Source organism: Peromyscus leucopus, chromosome 8b (assembly GCF_004664715.2).
Source record: "Peromyscus leucopus breed LL Stock chromosome 8b, UCI_PerLeu_2.1, whole genome shotgun sequence".
NCBI classification, from domain to species: Eukaryota; Metazoa; Chordata; class Mammalia; order Rodentia; family Cricetidae; genus Peromyscus; species Peromyscus leucopus.
Window position 1 is genome coordinate 70,458,685 of NC_051086.1, and position 26,010 is coordinate 70,484,694.

At 47.8% G+C, this 26,010-nt stretch overlaps 1 protein-coding gene and 1 non-coding gene across 2 annotated transcripts in view; both read right to left on the reverse strand.

Annotated features, from left to right (window-relative positions):
* Nucleotides 1-14,414, reverse strand: part of Ypel2 (yippee like 2) — a 58,787-nt gene extending 44,373 nt beyond the window's left edge. Inside the window, exon 1 of the mRNA XM_028878274.2 lies at nucleotides 14,214-14,414. The gene's annotated coding sequence lies outside the window, so the exon portion shown is untranslated. The remainder of the gene's footprint in view (nucleotides 1-14,213) is intronic.
* Nucleotides 14,415-18,050: 3,636 nt separating this feature from the next.
* Nucleotides 18,051-18,180, reverse strand: LOC114699305. The gene has a single exon (XR_003735510.1).
* Between the last annotated feature and the right edge of the window lie 7,830 nt (nucleotides 18,181-26,010).

A 26,010-nucleotide genomic window follows, 5' to 3' on the forward strand; every position in this document is an offset into this window, starting at 1 on the left:
CTGTAGTGCCAACACTCAGACTGAGGCAAGAAGACTGACTGCCATAGTTCAGGGCTAGCCTAACCTACACAATGAGTTCTAGGCCACCCTGGGCTACAGTGAGACCCTGTCTCAGAAACAAGACTATCGCAAGAGTTTATATCATGTGACCACCTTGCATTTTGCTTGGCGCATCCCCCCAACAAACCTGAACTACAGTTCAGGGGGGGGGGGGTGTCAAGGCAGAGCAGGCCAAGAATATGGACTGCCGATGGTCTTGCAGGATCATATGCTTAATGCTGACTCAAGAAGAATGGAGAGCTACAGAAGTTCCTGGCAAGGCGTCACCATTATTAATCACAATCAAGACTAAGTAGCAAAAATATGGGCCTCGGTGAAAGAAGCGAGGTGCAAGCACTAATACGTCATTTATTATTTACTGCTCACACTGTTCCGCCTTGGTGAGGCATTCAGCTCCTCTCCCTAAGCTGTATGGACCGAGTTGGGCAAGGTGGTGCATGCCTGTAACTGTAGCACCTAGGAGGACTGCTAGTGTAAGAACATCAGCCTGAGCTATGTAGCAAGACCCCTGTATCTTGAAAACAAAGAGTCCTAGGCTTTGCTTCCTCCATGATGTCCTCCTGGCCGCCTCCCTCGAATGCCTGCTCCTCTGCACACACTCAGCTTGTGCATGCTGCTTCTGCACCTTTGGCCCCTTCCTAAAGGGTACTTCTAGTAAACTCCTAAGAAGACAGGTCAAACTAAGCTGACCAAAGTGGACATCATGGGCGACATCAGTGGTAGAGCACTCTAATTAGGTCTCTATTGCTGTGAAGAGCCACCATGACCAGGGCAACTCTTATAAAGGAAAATATTTTTATCGGGGCGACTCGCTTACAGTTTCAGAGGTTTGGTCCATTATTATCATCACATCAGGGAGCATGGTGGTGTGCTGGCAGATGTGATGCTGGAGCTGAGAGTGCTACATCTTGCAGGCAACAGGAAGTCAACTGAAAGTCACACTGAGGGAAGCTTGATCAAGAGACCTCAAAGTCGGCCCCCACGGTGACTCACTTCCTCCAACAAGGCCACATGTTCTAATAGTGCTGCTCTCTCTGGGCACCATTTTCTTTCAAACTACCACAAGCACTTACCTACCCATGAGGCCCTGCGTTCAACTCCCTGCAGGTACTGCATCTTCAAAGTATAACTTTCGTATGGTGTGAATATGTATACATGGATGTGTGTATGTATGTTTGTACATGCTTACTACGGCACCTGGGTGGGCATCAGGACAACTTTCAGAGGGGACTCGAACCCAGTTCTCCAGGCTTACACCCACAGAGTCATCTCACCAGTCCTTGTAAGTCGTTTGTTTAGATTTGTTTATATGTATTGAGTGTTTGTATGTGCAGAGACTGCCTGGTGCCTGCAGAGCTCAGAGGACACTGGACCCCCTAGAACTGGAGTTACAGATGATCGTGAACCACCGGGTAGGTGCTGAGGATTGAATCCAGAGCCTTGGCCGTTAGGCATGTGCTTGGCCACTAGGGCCTCAGTCCCACTCCATCTCCTTAAAGACCCCACTGACCAAGCAGGCAACTCCTTTCCTTTTTATAGTTCAGTTCAGGTCCCCTAATCAGTTGACTCTAGTTTTTTTGTTTTTTGGGTTTTTTTTTTTGTTTGTTTGTTTGTTTTATATGGTTTGGCTAATTGACTAGATTTTTTTATATATAAAGCTGGGATCAAACCCAGGGCCACAGACATGCCTGGCAGACACTCTACCACTGAGCTGCACCCCAGCCCGAGTGGTGCCTAACTCTCTATCATCCACAGCAGTCCTCAGCAGCAGCCCCTCACAAGCCCCGCCCTTTCTTTCACCATGGGCCACTGCCCCTGCTTCCTGACTCGCTGACTTAGCGCTTCTTTCTCCAGCTCATTCTAGAACTCTCTTTCTAAAACACAATTTGAGCACATCTCTCTCATGTTTCAAAACCTGTACCAGTTCCCTACCAGACTACAGGGCACAGTCCAAACCCCTCTGGGGGGATCCACGAGCCTGAGCCAAGCCTCCACACTCCACTCCCAACCTGTCTAACAGACCAAGTTAGTTACTATGCTCTTTCAAATTATCCCAGTGACCTGCTGTATTTTAATCTACCTCCTCCTGTGCCCCGTAAATGGCTGCTCATCCCTTACTACCTAGCACAAACCAAACCCTGAGCAGAGCTGGGGGCCCTCATCCCAGCACACAATGACTACCTTTCTCGGAGATAGAATTTATCCCCCAAGACAAGGAAGTGGCTGAAAAGGTCCAGTTTTCTGACCCATCCTTCACAGTGGCTTCTTCACAGGACTCCACACTCAGCACACCAGGGAGCCCTGAAAACTGGCTAACCGGGGATGATGAGCGACGCGTGGGACCACACTGGTGGTTTAAACCTTGTTCTCTGCTTACCTGCCCTCCTGTAACTCTCACACACTTGCTCAAGTCTCATACCTGATTCTGGGCATTCCTCCATTAATGGCACTCACCATTAACACCCCACAAAGGCAATTAACTCTTGAGGGGCCGAGTCACCAGGGCTGGCAGATGGTATCTGAGACTCAGCACTGTGAGGTCATAGCCCGGATGAGCCACGCTGCATGAACCTGTTTTTTGACCTGGCTCTTGTGATACTCTGTACTCTGTTCCACCTTCCTGAGCCTTCATATCCCACTAGATCCCTTGAGAGCTGCCCACATGACCCTACCCAGGCTGTATGTGCCTTCTGGACCCTAGAGAAGCTCTCAGACTCCCAACCTAGGCATCCTCTCCCAGGATGCCCAACAAAACCCACAGTCTAAACTCTAGATCTTGGACTGGGGTCAGGCCAAGCATAGGACCTCGCAACTTTGCCTCTGCTGAATGCAGGAGAGGGCCCAATGCACCCTTTTTTCCTCCAGGCCAATTCTGCCACCCTTTAGTGCCGGCCTTTTGTATTTGATCATGCTCACAGATGACAATCCTGGCTAAAACAAAACAAATAACATTCAGTCTATGGTCTGTGACCCAGAGAGCTATTCCATTCTTCTGTCCCCTAGACAGGGCTATACTTGAACTATATAATGAAAAACAGCCACTTAGAAGCTCTATTGAGAACACAGCTTTAGAAAATAAGAGACTTGAGCTAGGAGTGGTCTTGTCTGGAATTGCAGAACTTGGGAGGTGGAGACAAGAATTCTGCTGTATGTACACTTGAGGCTAGCCAAGGCAAGCTGAGTTCCAGGCCAGCCTTAGCTAAATAGGGAGACCCAGGGTGACCCCCCACTTACCCACTCCCCAAAAGGAAATAATACGGCTTCTCCAAGCCCACATCGCCCAGAAATCCCCCCTTGCCTTCAAACTCCAGTCTAGTCCCCTCCCCTCAAAATTCATCCGCTCCGTCCATCCAGCTCCACCTTTGCCGTTCCAGAAGTGATTAGTTGATGTGTCTGTGCTCCCAAACTCAACTTTCTGCTGAATTAATGAATGTCTTTTGGACTTTGGGCGCCGCCACGACCTTGATTTCTCTCACTGATGGGTCTCCAGGGCACAGCCGGGGCTCCAATTAACTACCAGCTATCCATCCCAGACCTGCCAATACACTTCTGCTGTTCAGCCGTCAGAGCGCCTCTGGCTTTCCCGCTTTTATCCCCGGTTCACATAAATCCCACGTTCTAGATACAGACTGTCTGTGCCTGAGCTCCCTGGCTTTCAACAACTGAAATCTGGAAATTGAAATTTTTTTTAAATGGAGAGTGAGAAAGGGGAGAGAGAGACAGCATTGAAAGGATGCATAAAAGACGACGACGCGCTCGCCTGCTAGGGAAGGCTCATGGTGACTTTCTGGGCTTCTCTACCTGGGAGCAGCCCATAGACCTTATTCACAAATAAAGCCTTGTTCCTTTCAGGCCTAGTGCATGGAGGATAGATTTACACGCACTTTGCCAAGTCAGCCTTTCCATTTAAGAAGCTTCGGCAGAGCTAGTTTATGGGGCGTCCCAAAAGCTGGACCTGAAGTCCAGCCCTGGGAAGTTCAGCTGGGGTGGGGGTGGGGGTGCTCGTCTGAAACCCTAGTTTTTGGGAGGCCGAGGCAAGAGGCTGAGAGGTCAAGGCCAGCCTGAGCAGAGGGCTTAAACTGGTGACGTCACTAAAGCTGGCCTTGACTTCATGCACCTTCTGCTCCTACTTCCCTAGTACTGGGATGGACCCTTTCTACCCAGACAAACAGGAAGAGGTCTGGGAAAATGTATTCTTGGTCCCTGTGTCCTCCAGAGTTTACGCTAAGTGGAAGAATCTGTATGTTATGCAGTAGGGCAGCGTGGCCAAGGACAGTCTGAGAGGCCTGCTAAGACGCTGTCTCAAAATATAAAAACAAAATATAGGGCCAGCGATGTATGGATAGAGAATCATATAGACACAGGGGTGGTGGAGTGCTCCAAATGCAAAGGAAAGCTTTCAGAGTCTATTTCCTGGACTGAGGAGCATAGCTCAGCGGCAGAATGCTTGCCTGCCAGGCACAAGGCATTGGGTTCAATTCCCAGCACCACAAAAATAAAATTTATATATATACACACACACACAAATTACTGGTTTTGTTGAGGTGGGGTGTGTACATGTGACCAAGACAATCAATCACATAGCTGAGGCTGGCCTGTTCAGAATCGAAACGATCTTCTGACCTCCAAATGCTTGGATTATAGGTATGTACCACATTATCCATAATATATAATATAATGCCTATCTGAGATGTCACTGGAATACTATCAGATTCAATACTTCAACAATAAATAGCAGGAACGGAGAGATGGCTCAGCAGTTAAGAGCACTGGCTGCTCTTCCAAAGACCAGGGTTCAATTCCCAGCACCCACCCACATGGTAGCTTCACAACCATCTCTAACTTCAGTCTCAGGGGATCCAACATCCTCTTCCGGCCTCTTCAGGCACCAGGTGCACACATAGAGGATGGACACATGGACAGACACACACACACACACACACACAGAGGCAAAACATCCACATACATAAAATAACAATTGCAAAACTGAGGAAAAACAGGAGGGAAGGGACTGGGGTGGGGACGGCGAGGGACAGTCTGAACCAGAAGAGAAGATGAGAGATTCGGCACTAGCTTAATCTAGCTTCCGTTCTTATTGATGGAATCTTCAGTCTGAGGCTTTAGTTAGCGTGGGGATAACCTTTTCCTCAAATCCTGAAGAAAGCAAAAACCTTCAAATCCCAGCCTTTGGAGGTGAAGGCAGGAGATTCGGGAGTTCACACGAGGTGGGGGTGGGGATGAGAAAATGAGAAAGTATCTCTAGAAGTTTTCCACTGAGGACATTGAAATGGGGCCAGAGAGCCACTGCTCCAAGCTCTTCCACTGCATTCATTTCTACGGAGAGTGGAAGTCACAGCTCACTCCCACCAAGCTGGTCCTTTCTACAACACTGGCAGCCAAGCAGCGCCCTGTCCTCTCCACTCTGCACCCTGGAGAATACACTGCCCCCAACTTAGACCCTCTTTATTCCGGCCCACCTCCAAAGCCTCACCCTGCTTTCCCTGTCTCCACAACGACTGAGCTCCTTCTGGTTTGCACCCTGGTTACTTACACATGTGCCTTCATCACTGGTTGGAGAGCGTGCTTGTAGGGGGCAGATCTGTGCCTTAACTCATCTCTATCCCCCAAAGGTCTTATTATCTGAGGGATGGTTATTACCCATGAAAACGAAACAAAACAAAAAAACAAAATGACATTTTAGCCCCAAGTCAGAATTTCTTCTGCTGGTCCCAATTATTCGCCACTGGCAGTTGTGGCCAATCTTAAGCTCCCCAACCCCAGCTATTATATTCCCAAAAGGAACTGGAAAAACAAAACGCTGCAAATGATTGGGAAGGTCAGTGTCCCCCAGGACTAAATTTCCATCAACCAAAACAAAATAAAGCCAACTTGACAGAACAAAGTTCAGCTACCATTCACCCAGAGACCCTGTCTGAGCCCAGCGGTACCCATTTTCCATTTCACATCAACCTTTTTTCCCCCCAGTGAGAAACATGCAAGAGAACTCTAGGCCTGCTTCTTTCTGAGCTGGCAATCTTGTCTGGACATGCCCCATTCTCAAGACCACAAGGAAGGGCTGGCCTATGTAGCTGGGGAGACAGAGCAGCCATGCAGCAGAAATGCAGGTAGCAAGCTGGGCAGTGGTGGTGCATGCCTTTAATACCGGCACTCGGGAGGCAGAGGCAGGCGGATCTCTGTGAGTTCGAGACCAGCCTGGTCTACAGAGTGAGTTCCTGGACAGGCTCCAAAGCTACACAGAGAAACACTATCTTGAAAAAAAACAAAATGCAAATAGCAACATTGCACCACATTGGAGAGATGCACCAGCATGGAAAAGGCTCCTTTACCCATCTTGGAGGAAGCATGTTTTGCTTAGGATTGAAATTGATTGGCAATTTAGGGTCAGGTGAAAAGTGGGTACTCCTCTAACATATGCAGGAATAGAAAGAACCTCAAACCTGAGACACAGAATGTATGATCTGTACTTGGAGCTTTTGTTTTTCTCACATCCTAGGCTGACCCTGAACTTGCTGATCTACCTGCTTCCACTTCCCAGGCACTGGAATTACAGATGGGCACCACCTTGCCTAGTTTATACACAATGCTAACAGTCGAAGCCTGTTTCATGTAGTTCCAGCTATTCCAAGTTTCCGGGGCTTCTGCCTCCACCTCCCTGGCACCCATGAGCTGTGCTTTACCTAGTTAGAGCTGTATCTTAAGCAAGTCCTCTTTGTCTATGTAAGCCTCAGTGTTTAGGTTTCTAAAACAAAATCATCTAACTAGATTCAATTCCCAATCCAGCATATATCTAGTTTGTATCTAAAGCTACAAGTCATTCATGTGAAATCAGAAAAAAAAAAAAAATTATAAGGTTAACACTGAAAAAATTAGGGTGCAGGCCTCTATGGAGTTAGTTAAATCAAGCCCAGTTTTGGCTCTGTACTTCCTGACAGCCAAAGCAAAAAGAGAAATGAGCAGTTGTAAATTTCCAATTCTCAAAAAACAAAAACAAAAACAAACAAACAAAACCCAGCATACCAGTTCCTTAGAGGGCCAAACCTTTTCCTAGCACTATGTTCTAAAAGAATTTCTCCCTCGAACTCCTTAAAGGAGACACAGGAGGCTGTAGTTGTCTTCAATCTAAATCCTAAGAACTGCAGAATCGAGTTATATAAAGCTCCTTCTCCGGGGTTTCCAGTTAAAGCAGGGACACTCGGTGAAAGCATTCTGGAGAAGGTGAGAAAAGAGGGCCTCAGAAGGCAGCTTCAGTCAGTCCAGCTTGGTTTAATCAAGGCTAAAACAAGAGTGGGCACAGGTAGACAGCATGTTTGTTTGTTTGTGTTTGTTTGTTTGTTTGAAGACAGGGTTTCTCTGTGTAGCCCTGGCTGTCCTGGAACTCACTCTGTAGACCAGGCTGTCCTGGAACTCAGGGATCCACTTACTCCTGCCCCCCACCACCACCTAGTTAACAGCATGCCTTTTCTAAAACTTCCACAAATATTACTTCTTCCAAAGACACTAACTCTTAAATAGGAAACTAATGTAAGAGCAGCCAGCTGGAGCTAGTGAGCTCTGGAACAGCCTGAGCTGCAGGGAGACCCATCTTAAGATTCAAAAGAAAAAAAGAGTTGGACAACAGTCTGCATTAAATTCGATGATCTCTAAATTCCATTCCAGCCAGGCTGGTGGTGCACACACCTTTCATCTCAGCACTCAGGAGGCAGAGGCAGGTGGATGTCTGTGAGCTTGAGGCCAGTGCTACACAGTGAGACCTTATCTCTAAAACAAATTCTGGGCGGTGGTGGTGCATGCCTTTAATCCCAGCACTCGGGAGGCAGAGGCAGGTGGATCTCTGTGAGTTCGAGGCCAGCCTGGTCTACAGAGTGAGTTCCAGGAAAGGCGCAAAGCTACACAAAGAAACCCTGTCTTGAAATACCAAAAAAAAAAAAAAAAAAAAAGAAAGCACTAAAATAATTTCCATTCCAGTTCTGTCAGATGTGAATGTGTTTCTGATCTTTGTTTACTTAATATAAATTAAGACTTGGTAGTTGCCCACCACTCACTGCCAAATCAATTGATTGGGAATGGACTCCTGCCAGCTAGGAATGAGAATCCACCTCATACCATTAATGCTGTTATTAACAGCAGGCACTGAGTGCTTCCTAGGTGCCAAGCTCTAGGCCTGGTTTCCCCTGCATTCTCTCACTTAATCCTCTCATAAATCCTGAGTGATAGCAACTATTATTAGTCCCATTTTACAAATAAGGACCAAAGATTTAAAGAATTGTAGATTGCCCAAGGTCACAGAGCTAATTATCGGTTCTTTCTGATTCCAAAGCTAGGCCCTCAGCTCCACTGTAAGGCCTGCTGGTATTAATAAAATGTGTGATTACTGATAGAAATGCTAATGCATGTCACGGAAAAAAAAACAACAGTGAGACCCAGAGTGAGGTCAGTGGAAGGCCAAGAGATGTTCATTAACAATAAGCGACCATGGAGCTTTCAGAGACTGGCAACCTATAAATGGACTAAAGGAATAAAAAAAAAAAAATACTGTGAAAAATGCAAGCTGCAGAAGAAATTGTGAAAATACTATCTTCATTCCAAGAAAGAAAAAAATTTTCTTATTCTCATATCCTCTTAAGAATATTGATTCATAGCCAGGTGTGCTGGCGCACGCTTTTAATCCCAGTGCTGGGGAGGCAGAGGCAGGATGTTCTCCGTGAGTTTGAGGCCAGCCTGGTCTACAAAACGAGTTCCAGGACAGCCAGGGCTGTTACACAGAGAAACTCTGTCTCAGAGAGAGGAAAAAAAAAATTGTTTCATACCTTTAATCCCAGCACTCGGGAAGCAAAGGCTGGTGGATCTCTGTAAGTTGGAGGCCAAGCAAGTCAACAAAGAAAAAAAAACCTGCCTCAAAAAAGCCAAAGGCGGAAGAAAAAAAAAACAAAAGACTTCCTACTCTAGAGACTAAAGCTTGGCTCCTTTGGTCATTTACGCTTTTAGCCAACAGGTATGTATCTAGCGCCTGCTAAATGCCAAGTATTGTCAGCAGTGAGGAAGGCAGAATGGAATGGATGCTCTCAATACTCCATTCCAATAAACAAGTAGACAATATATTTCCAGATGACAGTAAACCGAGTTTACAAAATAATAATAAAGTTGGGGGCTGGGGATGTAGCTGTTGATAGATTGCTTGCTTAGCATGCATGACGTTGAAAGACCAGCAAGACACAGAACTCAGCCTGTAATTAAATCCACCATTAGGGAGATAGAGGCCGGACATAATAAATCTCAAGACCAGCCTCAGATACCAGAGAGACTGTCAAAACAAAGTTAAGGGGTTAAAAAAGCCTGTGGGCAAAGAGGTGAGGAGCTGCTGGTAGCTAGTCTGGGAGGGGCTGGCTTTCATCCGAAAAAGGAAAGTAACAGTAGCAAACAAACCAACAAAACCAAGCAGGATTAGAGATTATGTCTCTTGCTGCTCCTGTCAAAGACTCCCGTCTGGTTCCCAGCACCCACATGGTGGTTCATAACCATCAAAACTCCAGTTCTAGGGAGCCCTGATACTCTCTTCTAATCTGGCACCATAAATACATGCAGACAAAATGCTCATACATGTAAAATAAATCTTTAAAAAGATAAAGCTGTGACCCAGAAGGGAGGGGAGGTCTTAAATTGGGCGTGGTGATGTACACCTGTAATCCCAGCAGCCATGCGGTAGAGGCAAGAGGACCAGAAGATCAAAGCTAGCCTGGGCACACAGCGAGCCTGAAGACAGCCTGTGAGCACCATTAAGAGACTCTCAAAAACAGCATGGCGTGTTTCAGAAACTTAACAAAGGCCCACGTAGTTGCAGCAGAAAGACAGGTGATAAGGTGGGGGGGGGGGCAGAGATTGAAGTTGCACCATACTGAAGTAAGTGCACCAGGAAGAACCCGCCACAGCTCACGGGGGAAATCAGGCAGATGCAATCAATCTTTTACAGACCCAAGCAGACAGCACCTTTTGTTTTGGATAACATCACCCAAAACTTGTCAGCCCTAACAAAATACCTTTAGCAGGCAGGCAGGCAGGCAGGCAGGAGGGTGCTGGCTAGCTCTCTGTCACTGTGGGCTAGAATTCAAAATGATGCTTTGTGCCTGTCAACAGTACCCAGCGGTTTGGTTGATAGACCCAGAGAAACGCTGAGATCGTTCACAAAGGGAACAGTGCCTGATCTCCTTTCCGACCCCTTCCCCTCTTTTCCTAAGACTAAGTCCCTTGCCACTCTGGTTGCTTCCATTTTTTTTTTTTTTCTTTCTGTGTGCTCAAAACTGGATACACTGAATGTGAGCAGCTAGGTCAAATGGAGCGTTATTAAAGTTAATTTAAACAATCTCACAGTGAATGCTCTCCTACAAGGCACTTCTTTGCCAAGAAGGACCATAGTAGAATCTGAATTTGGATAATTAAGTATCCTTTGTAAGGCTCAACTGCAGCTTTAATTCAAAGACATCTCTTCCACCAACCTGTTTGGACAAAATAAGAGAGGGGAAATTGGATGTGCAGCCCCACCGGTGTGTTTATGTATATATATCTGTGCAGAAGTAAAAGCGTCAGGAACTGGATGACTAAGAAGACCCACCTGCACACTCTGTGCCCATGCAGTGGAAAGAACCAGCTGACTAGGCAAGAGATGTGGGAACTTGAGTCTCTTATTAACATCAGATGATAGACAAGCCCCTTGATTCCCGCCCCCAACTCCCAAATCAAAATAAAGTCACAGCCTGCCTTTCCCTCAGGCTACACAGTCTGGAATACCAGCCAGACATTAAACAAAATCAATCCTTTCTTCTGCTGGCCAATTGTTAATCCCCTAGGCACAGTGACTGCCTCAGAACCATTAACATCATTATGACAATGAAAACGCACATAATCTGTGAACAGCACAGCAGCTCGTCAGCACTGCTCACATCTCCAACCCCCCACGCACTCAGAAGCATCCAGGGCTACAGCACAGTGAGCAGCAGCAGCCTCACATGAGCTGGAGTGAAGCCGGGTGCAAGGGCTGCCTCTTTGCCTAAGCTTCTGAGATAGACTCCCACTCTGTCACCCCACCTGTTATAAGGCACGACGAGATCTGACTGCCTCTGCCTCCTGAGGGGTGGGACCAAAGGTGTCCACCACCATGCCAGGCCCCAAAGGGGGACCGGCTAGCAGCTGAGGGATCTGAAAGTGTGGGGGCAGCTACCTACCTTGACACTTCACATCCGTGCTCCGTGTTCACTGCCATCAACTCCCCAGTAGACCCGTGCTTCTAACCAGCTACCTGCACCGTCATCTACGGGTGTCCCGGTGACTACACAAGTTGCAGCCCCAACTAGCCGCTCTAAACAGGTGTGTGGTGCCTAAGGCCTGCAATCTCTACACTATGGAGGCTGAGGCTGGAGTATTGTAGAAAAGTTCAAAGCCAGCCTGGAGCTACACAGTGTGTTCCAGGCCAGCCTGGGCTGGAGTATGAGACCCTGTCTCAAAATGAGACAGAGTGAAAGTAATTACCTCTGGAGTAATTAACACACTGTACATATGCACATATATGGTTAATGTATATGTAAAACACATATATATTTCTTTTAACCACTGTATTTCTAAACACTGCTCTGCTATCACGCAGTCAGGCTTGAGGACCTCCGCCCTAAACCAATGTTTCTCAAACTGAAGGTCATGACCCATTTGGTTAGGAAATCAAATTAATGAGTCATGACCACCAGCTGATTTTTTTTTTTCTAATGAAGGAGGAAAAACAGAACACTGCAGGTATTGCGGGTAATAGTTACTGCTTCCCAGAACTTCTTTCAGTGGCAGGCAGGCCAGTGCACACTGTTATAATATATTCCTTACTGGGGATCCCACAAAAGCTTGAAAATCATAGTTCTAAAGAGCTGAAAGGTTTTTGTTTATTTTCTTAGACAAGAGTGTCTCACATTCTCTGTGAGTTCAAGGCCAGCATGGCCTACAGAGCGAGTTCCAGGACAGCTAGGGCTACCCACAGAGAAACCCTGTTTCAAAAAACAACAAAAATGTCTCCCTACATAGTCCTGTCTAGCCCCTTTTTTTTCTTTATTGGCACCCAACGTGGGGCTCAAACCCATGACCCTGGGATTAAGAGTCCCATGTTCTACCGATTAAGTCCACACAAGTATATTGTGTGTGTGTGGTTTATTTATTTTAATTTTTATGTGCATTGGTGTTTTGCCTGCATGTACATCTGTGTGAGGATGTTGGATCCCCTGGAACTAGAGTTATATACAGTTGTGAGCTGCCATGTGGGTGCTGGGAGAATTGAACCCAGGTCCTCTGGAAGAGCAGCCCATGCTCTTAACCATTGAGCTCTCTCCAACCTCCACCTGGAATCTCTTTACACAGACCAGGCTGGCCTCAAACTTGCAGTGATCCCCCTGCCTCTAACTTCAAGAGTTCTGGGGTTGGTCATATACCACTACTCCTAGCTAGGAAAACTGTATTCTTATGTATGTTATTTCTCATTTTGCACCCCTACCTCAATTCAAGCAGAGAGATCCAAAACAAGGTGTTACTGAATTCTAAACTGCTAAGGCAGAGTCCAACTGAGGCAGGGCATGAGCCCAGGCCCCCCACTCCACCCCATTTGACCCTGTCATGAAATAGGGAGCAAATCATAGTGCCAAAGGGAAGTTTACCCAGCTCTCCTCAGGCTGGCCTTGTTATCAGTGTAAAGAGCTCACAGCCACTCATATCACAGCTCAGGACAAAAATGGGGCGGACAGTCATAGTCGAGTAAGAACCGGGCACAATGATACATGTGCATGAAAAAGTCATAATAAAGCCATTATTTTGTAAACGACAGGATTTTTAAAAATTATTTATAAACTTCCTCGAAAGTAAGACTGTATCTGTACTAAATGCTAAGAAAGCGGAAGACAGGAAGGCTGAATTCAGATAAAGCCTATGGCAGTGTGCGGCAAAAGGGATTTGGGAAGTGTGAGCCCCATCTTACCGATCAGATTCTGTGAACCCCCAAACCAGACTATCGCAAAGCTACACGTATGAGATTTGCTGTAATTCCCTTGTGCCTCTAATGTTTCTGTAAATGAGGTACAGAAAAGCAACCATCCCTAGTCTTGCCCAGTGCTCTGGACACAGCCCACCCTGCGATAACGAAGAGGACAAAAGACTGGTAGCGAGGGCCCTTGTTAGCCCTGGACTCTCCAAGTCAGTAGCTCTAAGACACTCCAACGTGGCAACAACAAACCAACCAGGAGGCCAAAAAACAAAGCCCCGGCAGAGCTCCTGGGCAGACCCATTTGCCACTTCCAGAGGTCGGGCTGCGGAAGGCTGGGTAAACCGGAGGATGTCCACTCAGCTTGCTAAAAAGCGGTGGGTAAAAGTGAAGTCAGAGGTGGCAGGCAGTTCTTTGCACAAGGGGTCCAAAGGAACAGGCGTGTTCCCCCTCCTAAATGCCAGCCGCGAGACGCGAGTAATGCCCCCACTGTTTCAGGAAAATCACCCGAAGGGAGTCAGTAACCAGGTAGGTGAAACTTGAAGCAAGGAGAGACGGGAGCCAGCTCCGGGGAGGGACCCTCCGCAGAGGCCCCCGCAGCGGGTCTGGCAGCAGAGTTCGCGCCCACCCCTTGGCAAGGCCGCTGGGGAGGCGCCGGGAAGCGTCCAGGCAGGAACTCGCTGCGGTTCCCTCGGCCTGGGGCTGGCGGAGCACTCTGGGGACTTTTGAGGGCGGTGTGCCCCAGACCCAAGTGTCTCGGTGGAGACACAGACCACTCGGCCCGGTGTCACCGTGTGCCACCCGCGGGGGCACCACGCCACACAAGGGAAGCGGCAGCGCCCACATCTGCGGGTCCCCACCAGCGCCCATCAGCTCGCCGTCGTCCCCGAGCCCCGAACTCGGAGCGCGCGCCAGTGTTTGTAAACAAACCGGTCACGTGGCCGCGGCAGCCTGCTCCCCGCCCCTGGCGCCCCGGGAACCCTCGAGGAGCCCCCGCGGGACCTCGCCAGCATCGCCCCAGCCGAGCTGGACTGCGGGCAGTACGGGAGCCGGACCGCCTGCAGGGCACACAGCCCGAACCCGCGCGGACAGCGCCCCACGCCCACGCGCGACCGGCCAGCGATCCCTTTACCTGGCGGCAGGCTGCCCGGTCCCGCCAGCGCCAGGCTCGGCCGCTCCGGAGTGCTTGGCGACGAAGGACTGCACGGCTGACTCTAGCGCTCCCTGCGCGCTCTTAAAGCCACAGTCTCCGCTACCGCCGCCGCCACTGCCGCTCCGCATCCCTCCGGAGTCCGGGCCGGGGGCTTGCCGGGTGACAGACGCGCCCCCGCGCCTATCCCATCGGCTCAGCACATAGCAACACGCCACTGGTTGGTCCGGCACGGCCGCAGCCCATCAGCGAGGAGCCAATCAACGGAGGACGGAACTCCGCCCCTGCTTCCCCTGCCTCCCGCCCCCCCACCCCCACCCGCCCTCCGCCCTGGCGGGGCGCGCGTGCGAGGAGTGTGGCGAGGTCCGGGTCCCGCCAGTCCGGGCAGCTAGCGGGCGGGGCTGGGAGGAGGGATGATTGGGATGGGTGAGCGCGCTGAGATAGGAGGCTGTTTGTTTGGGTTTACTGGGATTCCCAGGACCCGGGGCTATGTTGGGAAGTGGGATTTATAGTGCTTCTGCTGGGAGAATCTAGAGAGGAATTCCTCCCTTGGCTTGTAACTCCTGACCCGGAGCCTAAGTTACCAGAAGCGGCCCTCAGACTTCAAGGCAGGTGGATTTAATAAGAAAGTACCAGTCTCGCCAGGCCCACCCATGCCCTGCTCAGAAGCAGAGACAATTCTCTCTTCTCTCTCCCCTGATAGTAACTTCAACCAGTTAAAACTAGAAAAGGGTTGCCTGGTGGGTGAGAGGCCCTGGGTTCAGTCCTCAATGGGGGGGGGGGGGAGCATGCATGAAGGACTTTAAGAGGAATTAGGGTGCCCTGTTGATGGTTTTCCAGGGTCTTCAGAAGTTAATGAGGTCGCTTAACCCCAGCAAGTAGACAAGGAATGGTCAACATGACCGAAGAGGAGGAGGAGCCGGCATTCTGGGTCAGTGGGGTGGTGCTTTTCAAGGAAGAGAAGGTTAAAAAATAAACGCATGACAGTCGGGAAATCCAGGGAGGTACCAGGTGGGTGGAGTGGAGCAGAGTCTTCCAGCAGGAAAGCAGGTCAATTTGATAAAGAATTCCTGCCAGAGGACAGAGCAAGTCCAGCCTTCTCACTGAACCACTGGGGTTCTGCATGGCGTGGGGGCAAAAACATGTTTCCATTGACAGTTTAGAAAGGAGAAAATAAAAAGAAAACGCATGGTAGTTGGGCAGGGTGGTTCATGCCTTATAACTCAAGGGCTTGGGAAGTGGAGTCAGAAGAAGGATCAGAAGTTCAAGGTCATCCTCAACTGCATAGCCAATTCCAAGCCAGCCTAGGTTATGTAAAGAAAAGAAAAGAAGCCGGGCGGTGGTGGTGCACGGCTTTAATCCCAGCAATTAGGAGACAGAGGCAGGTGGATCTCTGTGAGTTCGAAGCCAGCCTGGGCTACCAAGTGAGTTCCAGGAAAGGCACAAAGCTACACAGAGAAACCCTGTCTCGAAAAACCAAAAAGAAAAAAAATACGTTTCTGGATGTGAGGTGCTGCAGAAGGTCCAGGTAACTTCTGCCTCCTACTCAGTAATTTACACATAAACCCAGTGTGGTGTTTGTGTAGATCCCCAGGTGACTCAAAATGTCGCCTATAACTCCACCCAGCTGTTTTTAATGTACATGCAATCAACCAAGTTGTCTTCAGTTAATGTACATCACATGGTTAGGTATGGATTCAATTAGTAAAAACCGCCTCATATTCTATAGTAGATATCAGTTTCAGTGGAAGGGCGATGTCATGGTTTACAATCGACAACTTTGAGAGTCTAAATCCTGAGGGCAAAAAGCCTTCAGCTAATTAATCACAAACTTGAAAGGTTTAAGGTTTAATCTTTAAGAATATACATTGGCCAGGCAGTCGTGGGCATGCCTTTAATCCCAGCACTCGTGAGGCAGAGATCTCTTTGAGTTCAAGGCCAGCCTGGTCTACAGATCGAGTTCCAGGACAGACTCCAAAGCTATACAGAAACCCTGTCTCAAAAACAAAAGCAAAATAAAACAAGAGAATATATATTAAATTCTTTAGATTCGATTACCAGCCCAGGGCTGCCTCCTGGGTAAGTTCCTTTGTGGCCTTAGGCCTTAGTTCCCACAAGCCTAAAATAAGGAAGGGCTGGGGACTGGAGATGAGCTCACAGTAGAGACCTTGCCTAGTGTGCTTGGGGCTCTGGATTCAATTCCTATTACTGCAAGCATATAGAAGGAGGGCTGAACTAAGGTGGTTCCTGAATGAAGTCCTTCCATCTCTAAAGTTTCAAATAAGAAGCCAGAAAAATCAAACTTGTTACATTTCTGCAATCTTGTGTTAGTGAGTATATTTGTATCTACAGGTCCCCTACTCCCTAACAGTAGATTCTGTGCACCCTAGGATACTGGTATGTTATGTAACAAGATTGGAGGCTACTGTTTTCTGTTTGAATAAAAGATAACATTAGCTAAAGAAGCCTGCCTGGTGTGGGGTGCTCTGAGGACCCCTGCAGGCCTGCTGTGTGATTGCAGGTGATTGGAAGAGGCAACAGAACCACGGGGCTCGAAAACAATAGGATCAGCCCTCCAGCAAAAAAAAAAAAAAAAAAAAAAAATGATTAAGCCAGATCATGCATCCTCCCAAGCAAAGGAGCCAAGCTCTGTGAGTTGACAGGAAAGAAAGGAGAACTGAGACAAAGAAGTGTGTGTCTGTGTGTGTGTCTGTGTGTCTGTGTGTGTGTGGAGGGGGGCGGGGACGGGGGACTTAAGTGCTAGAACCTGCTCTCTTTCTCTCTAAACCCAAACACCTTCACTGGCCCTCAGCACACATTTAGTCAGTGCCCATCTTGAGCGCCATTTCCTGCTTGACCAGGTCTTATTCGGAGAGCCTATTGAGAGGGAATAAGCGCCGGCCAATGGGCAGTTGAGAATAGACAGATGTTTATCCCGAGGACAACAACAGAGATGAAGCAGTGTTTAGAAAGACAGCGACAGATGTACTCAGAGGCAAAAGACCCGGTTTAAAAAAAAAAAAAAAAAAGAGGGTTGGGGATTTAGCTCACTGGCAGAGCGCTTGCCTAGCAAGTGCAAGGCCCTGGGTTCGGTCCTCAGCTCCAGGGGAGGGAAAAAGAACTGTGGCAATAAAAGTTCCTGGTCTCACAGGCACATTATCAGCCTGGCTGTTTCGGGAAGTTTTACTCCTCTGTGATGCCAAGCTGAGTCTGTTCATTCCCAAAGTCTGATCATTCTTTTCCATTAGCTTAGATTATCAATCCTGTGTTCCCAACTTTGGCCACGTAAGTGCTACTATTGCTGTGAACAAAGTTACTTTTTTGGCTTTTTGTTTTTGTTTTCTCTTTTTATATTTATTAATATTAGTTGGTTTATTTTGTTTTTGGAGATAGAGTCTCTGTTATGTAGCCTGGCTGTCCCAGAACTCAGTATGTAGATCAGACTGGCCTCAAACTCACAGAGATCCCCCTGGCTCTGCCTCCCGAGTGCTGGGATTAAAGGCATGCGCCACCATCGCCCGGCCTCAAGGTCGGTTTTTAAAATATATTTATTTTGCTGTGCGTGTGTCTTTGTGTACATGTGGAAGTCAGGAAAGGACAACTTGTGGGGGTCAGTTCTCTACTTCCCCTTTGTTTTTGTTGATTGTTTTACAAAGTTAGAAAGAGAAATGGGGAGGGGGTTGGAGAACTAACTTTACTTGGTTTTCTTTCTTCCTTATTTTTGTTGTTTTGTTTGTTAATCCAGTACACTTAATCTGCAGAGATACTGAACAAAATATTAAGGAAAATGATATAATAGTTAGAGTAGCAATTCAAAAAGTTGCATAGGAGGGGACTGATGGGTCTTAGCCAGCTGTCCAAGTCAGACAGAGAACTCCATGATTGTGTAGAATCGATGCCTTCTGCAGACAAATCATTTGTCCACAAGGCTGACGCTGAAGCGTCCCATAAACTATTTTGTTAATGTGTGTATCTGTGTGCATATGTACCACGTGCGTGTTGTACTTACGGAGGTCAAAAGATTGTGTTCAATTCCCTGTAGTTGGAGCTACAGGCAGTTGTGAGCCACCTGATGTGGACGCAGGGAGTGGAACCCTGATCCTCTGGAAGAACAGCAAGTACTCTTAGCCATTCAGCACCCTTTCAGCCCTCCAAGATAACTTCATTTAGAGCAAAGGGAGATTACAGGTTAGAGAGATGCACTATAAACTGGACCACTAAAGGAGAATCCTTCTGGACCAACTGCCACCTTGTTGAGTAGGGTCACTCTTGTTATTTCTTTTCACTGCACATTTCAGGTCACCTGTCCTGAGAACTTCTGGGTAAGTTGCCCCTAAACTCCAGGGGCCAAACTCAGGTCCTTAGTCTTCAGTTGGAACCTCCAGCTCACCCCTATATGATCAGGGAAGCCCCAGTCCTCTCTACTTTCTCCTCCCCAGCTCCTCTCTCTCTCTCTCTCTCTCTCTCTCTCTCTCTCTCTCTCTCTCTCTCTCTCTCTCTCTCTCTCTCTCTCTCTCTCTAAACCCTACCCCCTCAGAGTCTCCAAACAAAGGGAAGGCACCAAAAAGCCCAGTTCCACACTCTCAGTGGCTACTACAGACTCCCCTGCAGTTACTAACCTCCAAAGTCCCCGCCTAAAGCATTCAACTTTTGACCATACTTGGGCACAAACCCAGCTTGTGGCAGACACATCATCACCCCTCATCTACAACCTATATAGTCTCTCTGCTTTAGTTCGGGCGTGTGGCTTCTCTGGCCTCCATCTCTGGGGCTGGAGAACCCACCGGGGAGTTGCTTTGCTCACATAAACTTGTTGTTTATACTTTTTCAATTCAGCTTTTCTGGCTTACTGCCTTGGTGGAGAAACCTATTATGGGGGCAGAAAGCCTAATACTTAGGTTTGCACAAGCCCCTTTACCTTCGGAGCAATAGTTCCAGCCTCAAGACTACTTTTATCTGCCCTCATTTTGTTTTATTGTTTAAGACAAAGGCAAAATCTATAGCCCAGGCTGGCCTCACTGCCACAGCAATCCTTCTGCCTTAGCCTCCTAAAGGCTGGGATTATGGGTGTGTACTGCCAAGTTCTCTCTGTGTGTGTCTGTCTGTGTATCTGTGTGTGTGTGTGTGTGTGTGTGTGTGTGTGTGCTCTCAACACACCTGTGTTGTTGAGACCATCTGTAACTCAGACTGGCTTTGAACTCCCTATGTAGCCAAAGATTGCCCCTACTTTAAAGTGCTGGGATTCTAAGCATTTACCCACCATACCTTGTTTTATGTAGTGCTGGGCATCAAATCCAGGATTTGGTGCACACTAGGCAAGAATTCTACAAAGTAAGTCACATCCCAACCCCTCTTTTTTATTTTTAGTAACTCAAAATTAGCATATAAAGCAATGGGTTACATTGTGGGGGGGTTTTGTTTGTTTGGTTTTTGTTTTTGTTTTTGGAGACAGGGTTTCTTTGTATAACAGCTCTGGCTGTCCTGGAACTCACTCTGTAGACCAGGCTGGCCTGGAACTCACGAAGATCTTCATGCTTCTGCCTCTGAGTGCTGGGATGACAGGCCATGAGACCACAGCTGGCCCCTTTTGACCTTGCCTAGCATTTGAAATAATCCCAGGGCTACACAGGGAAACCCTAGCCCCCCCCCAAAAAAAAAAAAAAAAAAAACCCAAACAACAACAACAAAAATACATTTGTTCTCAGCATGTCTGTCTTTACTGAGGCCACCATGATCTGAGCCTCTTGCTTTGAGGAAGTTACAGCCCCCCAGTACCTCTCTCTGCTTCTAATTCATTCTCTATTTAGCCAGATGGTACTTCTTCAAAACAAAGTCCTTCTGGTAGTCTAGGGCCCACTCACCAGGCTTGCCAAACCCTCTGGCCCTCCAGGATCTGTCCTCTCCTCACACTGATCAAGTCAGACTGGCCACCTTCCCATTCTCCAGTACCCCAGGCCTGGTCTTGTTGTACGACATTTAGGAGGTCGTTCCTTGAAACCCATTGGAGATTGGCTCCAGCGCCCCTCCATGTTGATTCCAAGCCCTGTAGATGCAGATGCTCACATCCCTGGGCACATCCTCTCATGTACTTTAAATATATCTAGTTCACATCCAACGATATGTAAACGATTGCCGGACTATTGTTTAGAGAATGAGTGAAAAGAAAAAGTCTTTAACTGTTCGCTAGAGGTCACAATTCTTTTTTCTTTTTTTTTTTTTTTGGGGGGGGGTTTCGAGACAGGGTTTCCCTGTGTCGCTTTGGAGCCTTTCCTGGAACTCACTTTGTAGACCAGGCTGGCCTTGAACTCACAGAGTTCCGCCTGCCTCTGCCTCCCCAGTGCTGGGATTAAAGGCATGAGCCACCACCGCCCTCGAGGTCACAATTCTTTTTGAGATATATTCAAACTGCAGTCTGTTAAATCAGTATATTTGTTCCTCTACCCAGAACACTTTGCCTCCTTAACATTTGGATCTCAGGTCAAATGCTTCCTCAAGAGGGCTCTCCATGACCACTCAGTCTTACTCGTCTCCTGACCCTCAAGCACTGCCATAACCCAACTTATTTGCTTTATACCAAGAGATTCTCTGAAGTCATCTTGTTCTCTTATTTGGTTTGTTTTCTGTCCCATCTAGCTCTAAAGTATAAATTCCATGACAGTGTTGTCCTCTTCCCACCGTCCGTCCGTCCCTCCCTCCCTCCCTCCCTCCTTCCTTCCCTCGACAGGACCTCATGTAGCCCAGGCTGTCCTTGAACTCCTGATCCTCCTGCCTCTACCTCCCAATTTAGACAGATAATGTCATCATGCCCAGGTTTATATGGCACTGGGGAACCTAGGGCTTAGTGTATGCTAGACAAACACTCTGCTAATGGAGTCATAACCCCAACCACTTACTGTCTTCTTTTTTATTTTTCCAGACATGGTTCTCTCTCTCTCTCTCTCTCTTTTTTTTTTTTTTTTTTTTTTTTTTTTGTGTGTGTGTGTGTGTGTGTGTGTGTTTGTGTGGTTTTTCGAGACAGGGTTTCTCTGTGTAGCTTTGCGCCTTTCCTGGATCTCGCGCTGTAGACCAGGCTGGCCTCGAACTCACAGAGATCCGCCTGCCTCTGCCTCCCGAGTGTTGGGATTAAAGGCGTGAGCCACCACCACCCAGCAGAGACATGGTTCTCTATGTAGCCCTGACTGTCCTAGAACTCTCTCTGTAAATCAGGCTGGCCTTGAATTTAGATATCTGCCTACCTCTGCCTCCAGCGTGCTGGATTAAAGGTGTACACCACCACACCCAGCTTCCCTTACTCATTCTTTAATGTCAAGAATCTGGGACAAGACACCCACCTTCTATCCTAGCAACCTAGAAGGCTGAGGCATTCAGGTGGCTGCACATTCAAGGCTGGCCTGGTCTAGATAGTGAGATCCTGTCTCAAAAATCAAAATAAGCCTGGAGTAGTGGTGCATGTCTTTAATTCCACCTTTAGGGGTGGGAGTGGAGTATCTGAGACAGACAGATCTCTTTGAGTTCAAGGCCAGCCTGTAGTGCATAATGAGTTCCAGGACAGCTAAGACTGTATAGAAAAACCAATCTCAGACAAACAAAAAATTCCATATTTAAAAAAAAATTAAAACAAGCAGAGTATGGTGGCTTACACCTGTAATCCCAGCACTTGGGAGGCCAAGGTAGGAACATCTCTGTGAGTTCAAGGCCAGCTTGGGTTACAGCGTAAGCTTCAGGCCAGTCTGTTACTGTACAGGAGATCAGTCATACATTACTCCCCATCTATACCTTTCCTAAGCTTTGACGTTCCTAACATGTAACGGCCCCAAGGTAGGTTGGGACAGTAGGATCAGCTTCCTATATCCTATCTAGTGGTCTCCACTGACCTGCTGATCTCAGAAATCCATCCACCTTAAGCTCAGAGACCCCCTACCCTCTAAAGTCTGTTTATAAACCTAGAGAACTTCCTTTGTAATGTCAGTTGCTACTGGATCACCACCATATCCCAGCTTCCCTGGCTGGGGGTGGCCAGTGTTTTTAAAGGACCCAATTGGGGTTGGGGATTTAGCTCAGTCGCAAGGCCCCGGGTTCAGTCCTCAGCTCCAAAAAAAAAAGGATCCAATCACCTGAAATCTGTCTCAGCACATCTATCCACCAAGCCTGGAAAGAATCTTGAATATTTAAAACAAATCAAGAATATTGATACTACCAGTAAATAAGTAGGAACAGCTTTGTGGTACAGTGCTCACCTAGAATGTTCAAGGCTCTGGGTTTGATCTCCGGTACTGGAAAAGAAAAGTAAAGCGATTTGCCTGGTGACTCAGTCCAAAGAGCAGATCAAATGTCTCTTTAAAGGACCTTCCCTTACTCTCCCTAACGAAATTAATGTTTCTCTCCCCAGTGCCCTGAATAGCACTTTATTCATAGCTCCATTACATCACCCAGCCCTCCACACTCCCTAGGAAGAATTATCAGCTATCTGTCTCCTCTGCCAGGCCCCGCTGGCGCTGGCGAGAACTTATCAGATCAACAGTGCATTTTCAGCACCTGGCACCTGGTCGCTCCTCCTGACAGGTTCCGGCTGAGTTGCACCCAGTGGGAACCAGGCAGGAATGGCTGGGGTCTGTTCTCCGTGTGCTGATGTGAGGATAACAGTCCTGCTTTCAAGTATGAACACGTTGAACCTGAAACTTCAGGATGTTCTATAATAAAAGGGGCAGGCTGCATTAGAAAAAAAAAAAATTCACAGCACAATGGAAACTTCCTGGAGGGTAAAGGCTGCACACTCTCACACCGCCATCCCACCTGGGAAAACTTCCAGCTCTGCCCCTGTCGGGAGGGGGAAGGGCCCTTCACAGGCTGACCGCATGCTCTCCCCCCCACACCCATCAGTAAAGTCCCGTGGCATTACATCACAGAGGAGGGCCTGGTGCCATCTTCCTGTGTGGACAGACACTGTAACTGTGCTTTGTTTCTTTATGTACAATAAGTGCTTTCAGCTCTGGCCAAGTCACTGTTTTCAGGCATGAATGTAGCTGAAGATGTGCCTTGCAGACTGTTGCTAAGTACCTTGGACCTTTCTGGGCATGAACTTGTTTTAATAAAATAGCTGTTTCCATTCATCCAGAGCACCTCACATACAGAGTGGTGTCTGATTCATTCTTTTGTTTGTTTGTTTGTTTGCTTATGGGTTTTCAAGACAGAGTTTCCTGGAGTAGCCCTGGCTGTCCTAGAGCTTACTTTGTAGACCAAGCTGGCCTCGAACTCAGAGATCTGCCTGCCTCTGCCTCCCGAGTGCTGGGATTAAAAGCAGGCACGACCACCGATAGGCATCTGATCCATTCTTTTTTTTTTTTTTTTAAGATTTATTTATTATGTATACAGTATTCTGTCTGCATGTACCCCTGCACACCAGGTGAGGGTACCAGATCTCATTACAGGTGGTTGGGAGCCACCATGTGGTTCATGGGAATTGAACTCAGGACCTCTAGAAGAACAGCCAGTGCCCTTAACTGCTGAGCCATCTCTCCAGCCCCTGATCCATTCTTTTTTGTTTTTTGTTTTTTGTTTTTTTCGAGACAAGACAGGGTTTCTCTGTGTAGCTTTGTGCCTTTCCTAGAACTCACTTGGTAGCCCAGGCTGGCCTCAAATTCACAGATATCCGCTTGCCTCTGCCTTCCGAGTGCTGGGATTAAAGGTGTGCACCACCACCGCCTGGCTAGTTAGTGAGTTTTCAAATGTCTTAAACGGCACTTTGTAATTTTTTATTTACTTAATTTATTTATTAATGCTGGGAATCAAACCTGGGGCCTCTAACATGTAAGACAAATGCTCTACCACAGAGTCCTGCCCCCAGTTCAATACAGTTCCAACTCCCTGAAAGTTTCCTCAGTCCTGGGTAGCCCACAGGGGAAGCCGCACAGGGCAGGGTAACTTAACTTGTCCTGATCACCTCAACCAGAACGGCTGTTTCAGCACGGTTGCCTTATGAGGTCGTTTGCTCGTTGTCTTTCTTGTTTTCGTGAGTCAGGACCTCATGTAGCCCAGGCTGGACTATGTAGCTGAGAATAACTTTGAATGCCTGGTCCTCTTTCCTCAGGTTCCCAAGCCCTGGGACTGCCTGGCTCTAAGATGTTTCTTGTAATAATAGAAGCCGGTGCTCACTCTAGCTCCCTTGGACGTCACTCTGGTCCTGTGTAGACAGTGTCATCGTTAGGTGCTCCCCAAACTTCAGGTAAAGATCCCTTCAGTCATAATAAATAGAACCAAAATGGGATGGAAGACAGCTAGACATCTGCAAAACTCTCAGCCCATCAGCAAATGGCAGCTGGAAACTCGAGACCACACGCAACTAATTAGTGCTTGGGGCTTCGTTTTCAGAAAAGAACAATTGCATAATCCTATTGTATCCAAAGCTGTCAAGTGTGATATTTTCTGAGTGAATCCATCGTGTTGATCGATTTATGATGTATAGCCCCATTTTCACTGAGGCGTGTCAGGGGAAAATGCAAATTCCACCCTGGAGAGGTTGATACAAACACCTCATGTTTCCTTTTCTGTATATGGTACTTCACATTTTACTTTGTCCTGTAATAACGTTTTAAAAATCACTCCCTACCATACATATATTTATTTTAGCGGGGCACCCATGTGGAGGTCAGAGGACAACTTTAGGGAGTTAGTTCTCCTCTTCCACCACGTGGGTCCCGGGGATGGAACTCAGGACATCAGGTTTTGCGGCAAGGGTCTACACTCACTAAGCCGAATCAACAGCCCTGCACTGTAGCAGCCTGATATTGGTTCTGGGAACTAATCTCCTCTGGTCCTCTACAAGAGCAATGCACAATTTTAACTACCGGGCCATCTTTCTAGTCCTGGTTTTTAATTTTTGTTTTTGAGACAGGGTTTCTCTGTGTAGCCCTGGCTGTCCTGGAACTCACTCTGTAGACCAGGCTGGCCTCGAACTCAGAGATCTGCCTGCCTCTGCCTCCTCAGTGCTGGAATTAAAGGCTAAAAAGGCGTGCACCACCACCTCCACCACCACCACTAAGTTTCTAGTCTTGTTTTGTTTGAGACAGTCTTAAAAGTAGCCCTGGCTGGCCTGGAACTCCCTAAGTAGACACCAAGCTGGCCTGGAATTCACGGTGATTTACCTGCCTCTCCCTCCCAATTGGGATTAAAGGCTTGTGACCTCACCTGGTCTGCTGAGTTTGTCTTTTTTTTTCCCCCTTTGGTTTTTTGAGACAGGGTTTCTCTGTGTAGCTTTGGAGCCTGTACTGGAATTCACTTTGTAGCCCGGGCTGGCCTTGAACTCACAGAGATCCACCTGCCTCTGCCTCCCGAGTGCTGGGATTAAAGGTGTGTGCCACCACCACCTGGCTTGGGTTTGTCTTTTAAGATAAGGTTTCTTGTAACTCAGGCTGGACTCAAACTCACTATGTATGTGAGCATGGCCTTGCACTTTGTTCTTGTCCTGGGTGTGTGTGAATGTAAGTGTTATTGTGTGTGTGTGTGTGTGTGTGTGTGTGTGTGTGTGTGTGTGTGTGTACATGCCCGTGGAGGCCAGAGTTAGACACTGGATGTCTTCTAACGCTCTCTGCCTTATATGTTTAGACAGGATCTTTCGCTTGACCCCACAGCTCACTGATTTGGATTGTCTAGCTATCCACCTTGCTCTGGGGATCCCCTGTTTCTGCCTCCCAAGCACTGGGAATATACACCGGCAGTCATGCCTACCTGTCACATGGGTGCTGGGGATCTGGACTTCAGTCTTCTCTCTTGTGTGGAAAAT